The sequence below is a fragment of the Astatotilapia calliptera genome, chromosome 7, assembly GCF_900246225.1.
Source record: "Astatotilapia calliptera chromosome 7, fAstCal1.2, whole genome shotgun sequence".
Classification (NCBI taxonomy): Eukaryota; Metazoa; Chordata; class Actinopteri; order Cichliformes; family Cichlidae; genus Astatotilapia; species Astatotilapia calliptera.
The window spans coordinates 47,115,360-47,124,267 of NC_039308.1; the positions used below are offsets into that span (position 1 = coordinate 47,115,360).

General features: G+C 38.6%; 1 long non-coding RNA gene across 1 annotated transcript; it reads left to right on the top strand.

Moving 5' to 3' along the window:
• Positions 1 to 336: 336 nt before the first annotated feature.
• Positions 337 to 1,737, top strand: LOC113027440 (uncharacterized). Its single transcript, XR_003273054.1, has 3 exons — positions 337 to 357; positions 752 to 808; positions 946 to 1,737. It is a non-coding gene; the product is annotated as an uncharacterized LOC113027440 (long non-coding RNA).
• The last annotated feature ends 7,171 nt before the right edge of the window (positions 1,738 to 8,908 follow it).

The window sequence follows — 8,908 nt, forward strand, 5'->3', positions numbered from 1 at the left end:
ACACTGACCTGAACCCTTCTCCTGAAACACCTGAGTTCGTCTGCTTAAATAGTCCCCTTAATCAAACACTTTCTCCTCTGGACTATTCCATTCAGTAGGTAGGTGAGATGAACATGATTATATTCATCCTCTACTACTCCTCTTGACTGGCAACATAAACTCTGGTGTAATCAATACATATCACAACATTAAATCTATTTCTTTATAAACCCTTTAAAATCAACTTTATTAAATTATAAGAATTCTTCCCCTCCTGCCCTTGGTCTCTTCCTGTGACCTCAGATGAACCCAGAAGGTATAAAGCAGGAAGTAGAACTACATTTCCTCCTTTTGCTTCTGGAAGACAGGTAGGTAAAGGTAAGTTCAAACAATACAAATTAACAGTTGAAATAAATAACATGTTAACTTAACAAACTTGCATGAATTGATTTAAACCAAGATGTTATATTATATAATCTGTAAAAGTGCAGAACATAAACAAACCCGGGATAGTAGATGTTTGCCTATTGCAGATTACATGTGAAATATGGTTAAATCAAAACAAGAATGTTAACTAAGAATGTAGACAAATGGTCTTCTCACCCACTTTGTCACAAGGATCTTGATAACTTGAATAATGCTGAAGTCGTTTGAAAGGAGGTTTTGAATATCCCCCCTCAAAAGAAACAAAACTGTCCCATAGACACTATTAGGATATGTCTATGTGTGTAGGCTTCGTGCAAAATTGACACCCACTCTTGTGTCCCACCAGTGTTGCAGCTCAGCTCTATGAATTCAGCAGCACTGGGCCTATTTTTTAGGTGTTTATGTGAGTTACGATGTTTCTTCCCAACAGACCTTGGCTGTCTTTCTCTCTCGATCGGTGCATCTCTGTCTCTTTTGTTTCTCTTCCTTTGTCTCTTCATCTCACTCACTCTGCTTTTCTCTTCCTTTCTTTTTACTCAGTGCACAGGGGCCATTGTAAAACACTGGCCTGAGTCCCAAGCCCTCAGGAGGCTCAGAGGCTCAGGGTTGACTGATCGCTGGATTTCACCACAGGCTCCCAGAACGGGGATTGTTGAAGAAGCTTTTCCTTCCCACTGAGACCCCTGTGGATTAAGGATTCCTGGCTTCTGTTGCAATAATAAGGCCTCACACACTGCCAAAAGAAAAGACTGCAGCAAAGCTCTGCACTGCTTTAACCGAACATTCTGTACATTGTCACATTTTGCACCTTTATAATTTGTTCTTTTTATTTTGCGATCTGCTCACGTTGAAAGAGTGCAGTTAAATCTGTGTTTGCAATTGAATAATCTAATTCCTGACATATTTTCTCCATGAATATGTACTTAAAGATTGAAAAGGTTGTTGCATAGGCTCCTGCCCACATACAGACACCAGTTCAAATAAACACATCGGTGTCTACATACATTACTGTACATATATAGATGCCAGTAGCAGCTTTGTAGCAACTAAGATGCACTGAAAAAAGATGCATATGTTTCCCTTGTTGCTCTTTGCTTGCACTTTATTACTCACTCAGCACTCTCTGCTGTGAGTGCCAATAGGTCGAATCAGAATGTCAGAGTGAGTCAAGCGCAATAAAGCTGAAACAAATCACAGAGCCTATAAAGATACTAAGAGGGAAGATGGAAAAGGAAAAGTTTATAAAAACAACAACTATAATGTCTTTTTAATCATCTAAACAGCAGTGTCTGCAGCTTCAATAAATACATGAAATGCTTTCAAACACAGATAAAAAGATATGAACATATTTGGTGTTGTTTTTTAAAAATATTAGAATTTCTGTAAAAATGACAATAATATGTGAAAATGTTTAAATATCATGTATAATGTATAGATATATAGACTACACATTGTTGTTAGTGTTTGATATTTCATCTTATTATTGATAAGTCATACATTTTTGCAGCCCAACATCACGGCCATATTCACACTAGCAGGAAAAATGTAAATGTTATGGCATAAAACATCCAAGCTAGGTTTGAAAAAGTAATGAAAGGCTGATATTTGCATTCTTAATATTTTTATGACTGAAAAGGAGAAACCAGGTGATCTCAGTTAAACCGGAACAGCTTTAAGCAGTTTCACTGACAGCTGAGCTAGCACTAGCAGCTACACAAATCGCTGTTGGTAGCTGTACCTTTACACAGCTGTACAATAACAACCATATGCAGCAATTTAACATCTATACCATGTGGCATTTTCAGGTAAGCTGAGTGGCATGTTAGATTTTTAGCTCGCAAACTGACATTAGCCGTGCTTGTTCCTGGGTGGATGTTTGTTTGCTAGCTGATTCAGGAGATCAAGAGAAGCAGTAGGCACATTTCCGGCTTGTGGAAGGGGAAGTATGTTTGTGTTCTGCATTTTCATCTTGGTGTAGAAGGCAAACCGTCTGTAAACAGTGTTAAGCATTTTTTAGAAATCATTTCCCAACAAGCAAGTCCCACATCAAAAGTAATTCATCTGTTTTAAAGGATTTATACAATATGCTGATGGACTGTTGCTGTGTTAAAACATAAAAGAATGAACTGAGACTGGAGAAGTCTCAGTTGGATAAGTGATGCAATATCTCTCCCACTGAAAACAAATTTCCTAAGTAATGAAAACGGGGGACTTGGTATCCATCTATCTCTATCTAGCGATGCGCTGCACCAATAAATATCCATTAATTTGAGCTCTTTCTATTTTTTTTTAAACTAATTGAGTCTATAGGAGAAACTGAGAAACAAAGACACAAGGGACAGGATGGAACAACCAAGATAGAGACTGGGCCTAAGTCCCTGTTAGCCACCTCCACACAGTGGGACGCTTATGTGATGTTGATTGGCTTTGGTACAGTAGCAGTACTCATTGCTAATGACATATCCAGGCAACTGCAATTGAGCTGTAGTTCCAGATGGCTCTCTGCGGTGTTTTTGACGCCACAGCCTTCTCCATGCAAATTAGTAGCAGAGACTGACCACCATTAGCTCTTTATGGAAGTCAGAATCCATTAACACAATGGTGTTAATGGAATCTGACTTCTGAATTTCAATCTGACTTGGCACTGCCTCAAAAAGCCACTGCTCTCTCATCATCATGCTGTCCTTCTAGCCCTGCAATAAAGCGGGGACAAAATGATCTGTGTTTTGGACACAGTTGTGAACAGTCAAACAGAGCCTTCTGGAGCCACAATTTCTACCAGTTAATACAAAGAAATGTAATTTAATGCAGAGAAAGAATGTAGTAAATGAACAGTAATGACAAAGTTGGACTCTAACACAGCAGCACTACTGATGCGACCAGATGCTAAATTCTGCACAGTTTAGAGACTTGACACACTGCCAGTTAATTAATTGTGTCTCTCTAGTGCAAAATACTACCAACACACCAACCGACATCCTCCAGGCTGAGTAGCTCAGAAAGCATCCATCTTAGTGGCCTCCTTCAACTTGAGCAGTATATTTTAAAGTAAGCTGGACAAATGACAAAGGGACAACTTTCCTATTGTACAATAGCAGGGATTACAGAAACCCTCTTTCCTGCTCTCCCTAAGGTGAGGGGAAAAGTAATTGCTGGACTTTTGGACTTGATAAAACCAAGCTAGAGATAAATGGGCAGCCTCCATGGTTGAGTCTCAAAGGAAAACTAGACAATAAGTCTTTTGTTAATCCTTTCCCCTTGCTTTGCGATCTCTGAAAAAGCGGTTGACAGATGTTTAAGAGAAGGAGAAAGTGGTAGATGTGGTGGTGGATCTCAGTGCTGTTAACAGTCAGATACTTGCTTTGAGTTATTCTTTTATTTGGGTTTATATTTTGCTACTGCAAAAATGTGGATCAAACATGATCCTACAAAGGTCTTTCAGTATCTGTCTACAGGCTATGAGCTACTGTGGAGAACTTGTTTGTCTTTCTACTGATATTGATCGGTCAGATTTCATAGTACCACAAAATTGATAGACTGTATCCCTCAAAACATGATGGAGATACATGAGCTGATACATAAGTTGTGAATATTAGCTCAAATTCACACAGATATGCAGCAAATCAGCCTTTTCCACTGTTTACAATGTCTGCACACCAGCAGGTGCATTGCAAAGATATACAAAAAGCCAATGCTATTAGGGTTTTTCACTCTGTTATAGCTGCAAAGGCCTGGTTTCAAAGCAAAGAGCTAGAAAATGAACACTTTACACAAATTTATGAGCTGGTTAATTATTTAGACACACCTCCACCAGTTCCTTACTGAGGTAGTACTTGCTGAGAGGCTGGAGTCAGGAAGCATGAGTAAATAGTATGATACTATCCGATGGTAGCAGGTGCTAACCTACCTACAGCTAGCTTGATCGGTTAATAACTTGCTGATAGTCCCTTGAACACCAGCAGAAACTGTGTTGCTGGTGTTTGACGTCAGCCTCCACCGCTATTTTCAAATATCTATGTGGTGATATTTGGAGAATTAGCAAACACTAGTTGATAGAAGTTGCATATTTGTGGAGAGACCGTACCATGCACAAAAACAAAACAATTTAATTTCAGTCCTCATTTTATTGGGTGCACAGGTCATGTGGCACAGTAGGTTTAGTCTAACTCAGACCCAGAGCAAATAATATTGTTTGACTGATGGCCCTTAATATAAAGACTTCGGACTTTACGTTTCCCAATTTTTGCTTTGAGTTATTTTGTTATTTACATAATAATGTAAATAACCTAATAATTATCCTTATTGCTGTTTTAGAGGAGCGGTGCTTCAAAGGATAGTTGCAGATTTCTGTCAGAATCTGCAGATTATACAGTACAAATAAAATGTTCACGTTTCTCCAATGTTGTCTTCCCAACAGTTTCACTAACATCTACACTTATTGGCCAGGAAGCGTTTGCGATGTCTTCTCCGGTGCTGATAATTGGCGTCTGTCTTGTGTCAGTGACGTAAAAGACGGATTTAATGCGACATGACCGTTTAAACAGCAGTCGCTTTCTAAAATATCGGATATGTATCGGATTCAGTGCCACATACGAAAGTGACCCAGATCGGATTTGAAAATATCGGATTTGTGCCGTTCACACTGTCATACTACGATCGGATATGGGTCGCATAGGGTCAAATAAATCTGATTCGATTCGCTTTCACCCGCAGCGTGAACGTAGCCTTTGAATATTTGTTAGTGTAAGCCCACTGTGTCAATACCTCAAACCTCATACATGCACTGTCAGAAATGTCTGACACACATTACCTTTATAGTCTAAACGCCTTTAGACTTTAAAAGTTATCGTATTCTGGCTGACTGTATTCAGATTTATGTCTAACAAGCCTTACAAATATCACAATTTATCAGTTATAGCACATCATGTTTTGCATTATTTGTAAATTCTGTTGTTGTAACCAGCTAAAAGACCTTGTAGATTATGATCTGCAAAACTCGAATTAATCGCTGACCCAGGTGTATAACTGATTATACTGCATCTTGTTACAAGTCAGCTTGGGGTAACAGAAATTAGCCAAAATCAGTAGCCAAACAAAAGAATAATCAGAGATGCTCTTTCAGAGGTAATTAATCAAATTCTCGTAAGTGAACGCTGGTTTGTGAGCCTTGCAGAATAGCAAATGAAGCCCCTGCTGTAACCTGCTGAGTCTCTTCAAGGATGAGCTTTCATCTGCAGCATCAGTGAGATCCAGTGCAGTGCTAATAATGGGCAGGGTCTCCCTTTGCTCTCAAACAGCCACAGCGCTTTATGATTTGGATTTTTCAAGATTTTTCATTAATTCCTTTGAGATTCTGCTGACATGATCGGATGACATCAGATAATTGTCAGCTATGTATTCCTGCTATACATTTCCTGTTGCCAGAGAAGTTCTATTTTATTTAAACGGCAGAGACCACTGAAGTCCACTGAGCTCACTATTAGGCTCATATTTCAGACAACTTCTGTTTTTCTGACATGCTGCGTTATCAGACTTCAATTATTCATTAGAGTCTTTAAACAAAGAATGACTGACAATAAGTGGGCCAAGAAAACGATCTCCACACTATCATGCCTTAGCCTCAGATGTACTGCATATACTGTTAAGCAGACACTACTACACACAGCTGCAGCTGAAAGAAAGAGAGAGATGCACCACCTCCCACTTCCAGCATAAAAGAGTAACATAGGCTATAGTAGTCAGTGAGTACCAAATGCTGTTAACCTTCTTTATATTGGTTGAGATAAAAGTAAAATTAGGGTAATGAAAAGGGTAAAAGGTATCAAGGCACCACAAAATCTTGTTATCAGTTAGTTTTCTTGAAGCTTAAACTAACTCTTTTAAAATTTTGTTTAAAAATGGTTAATACTGCCAACAATAGTATAAATTAGCTAACATGACTGTAATAACTTGTTAAATGTTAAACAATGTTAAACTGACTTTTTCTCCTAACACAAGGTTCATTTTATGCTGTTTTACAAAAGCAAATACTTTAACAATGACAAAAACACACCCAATACATGAGCCTTCCTCATGACAGTAAATGTAGTAACTGATGATACTTCGACTGTTTCACTCCTGTTGATGTCTCTGAGCTAACGTCAGCATTTGTTTTATCCAAACCATAGATGTCTCCATTAGATATCTCCATTAGACACAATCCATACAGGGCTGTTTAAAAAAAATCCTACCTTTGATTTTAATTATTATCAGCTCATCATTATTAGTAGGCTACGAACAACAGGCTTTTAAGGCTGCTGTATTCAAACCATTACACAAAGCCCTTACTTTACCCAACTGTCTTAGCTAATTATAGACCAATGTCCAACATTTCATCATCTGAAGAGTTTCAGTCAACATTTGGAGTTCGTAACAGCACAGAGACAGAACTATTCAATTCCATTTTATTCATATAGCGCCAAATCAACAGTTGCCTCAAGGTACATATTGTAAGGTAAGACCCTACAATAAAGAGAGAGAGAAAACAGAAAAGTCAGATGATCCACTATGAGCAAGCACTTTGGTGACAGTGGGAAGGAAAAACTCCCTTTTATCAGGAAGAAACCTCTGGCAGAACCAGGCTCAGGCTCGTTTCTGTTATTTGAGGAATATTGCTTAAAATTAAAACCATCTCAGAGTAACACTGAAAAGCTAGTTCGTGCATTTGTTACTCTGTGTTGGGCTTTTGTAATGCCCTATCACCAGGCTCTCCTCAAAGCTCCCTGAAAAGCCTTCATTTGCTACAAAATGCAGCAGTGAGAGTACTTCTCTTCTTTGGCTCCCTGTTATTATGCCAAAAACACACTTCACTCTCAAACTGCTGCTTACTGGTGCTTCCTAGAGTCTCCAAAAGTAGAATGGGAGGCAGAGCCTTTGGATATTAAGCTCCTCTTCTGTAAAACCACCAGCATGGGTTTGGGAAACAGACACCGTCTCTACTTTAAAAATGAGGCTTCAGACTTTCCTTTTTGAAAATGTTTATAAGCAGGGCTGGATCAGGTTACCCCAAAACACGATGGAATGAATATTTCTCTTCCACTCGCTTCTGTTTACTTAACATGCAATTGTCATTAATGTCTGTCTCTCTCTTTCACAGTTTAGCATTTGACTCAATTTGTTGTTGATTGTCTTTGTGCTCTCCTTTTCTCTCTTTACTTTCCCTTTACCTCCAATCAGAAGCACCAACCTGATCCTGATTCGTCACGTTTCTTTCTGTTAAAGACGAGACCTTCCGTCACCAGGTTCTTGGAAGTTGTTGTGAAATTGTGTTATATAAATAAAATTGAGGTGAACAGCATACTCACTGTTTATATGGCTGTTGTTACAGAATCAGAAGCTTATTATTCATACAATAAATAAAAGTTTGCACTTTACACCATTAGTGTATTTATGAAATAGACATCTGTGACAGACAATTTGATTTATTTTACTGAGGACAATTCTTACTTTTATTAAAAGCGAAATAACTCAGACACACTGACAGACCTGTGTAATAGAATTATGCTTGAAACATACCCTGAGACAGACAGAAAGATTTATAAGGAATAAGAGGAGAAATGAAGGCAGACTGAGCATAAGGACCATCTCAGAAAGAGAAAACTCATAAGAATCTGAAGACAACAACAATAAAAAAAAATAATAATCCCCAAACAGCCAAAGACTGCAGACTCAGAGTCTGCTTCCAGACTCAGCCTCCTGTCTAACCCATTGTAGTCAGCATAAAGATGTATGAATTCAGTTCTCTATGGATGTCTGCTTTGTTTCTGGAAGGAGAGAAGAAAGTGGAGAGACTCCAAATTTTGCCTCAGGACACATCTGGACTGTGGAGTTCAATGTAACGCTAATTGGCCTTATTTTTTCCTCTTCTATATGACACAAATTTTGGAACTCACCATGCTCAAAGGGGGAGCTGTTGCTTAAAGCTCAGCATATGCTGACTTCCTGATCAGCAGATCATCATGCAGCAGTGTAGGCCAGTTATAGTCTGCTGAGAGACAGCTTGTCACATCACAGCTCATGGGAGCTAAAAGACCTCATTTGCAACCAGTCTGTCAGGAGTTCAAGCACTTAACCTGATGGAGATGGTTCAGCAGCTTGACTTTCCTAACCTCTTTCTCTGTCACCAATTCAAAGCTGCAGGCCTGGCAATTTCATTTGTAGCTGTCTCTTACAATAACAGTAATTGTTTTAATCTCAAGGGCTCACTGTTTCGTCTAGTGATTGTCATTTGCATGGTAATAAAGCAGACCAGCATTCAGCTAAATTATTCAGTTTTTTTCTCAAATGATTGTTAGTATCATATTAAAGGTTCAGGAGTGTCATTGTAATGTAGGACATGAGATCCACGTCATCAGTAAGCCCACATGGGATTTCAGAATATAAATACAAGACCATTACTTCCACAATTGCTAACCTAATCCTTAGACAACTGCAGTATTGTTCAGATTTTTGAAAACACGTATTA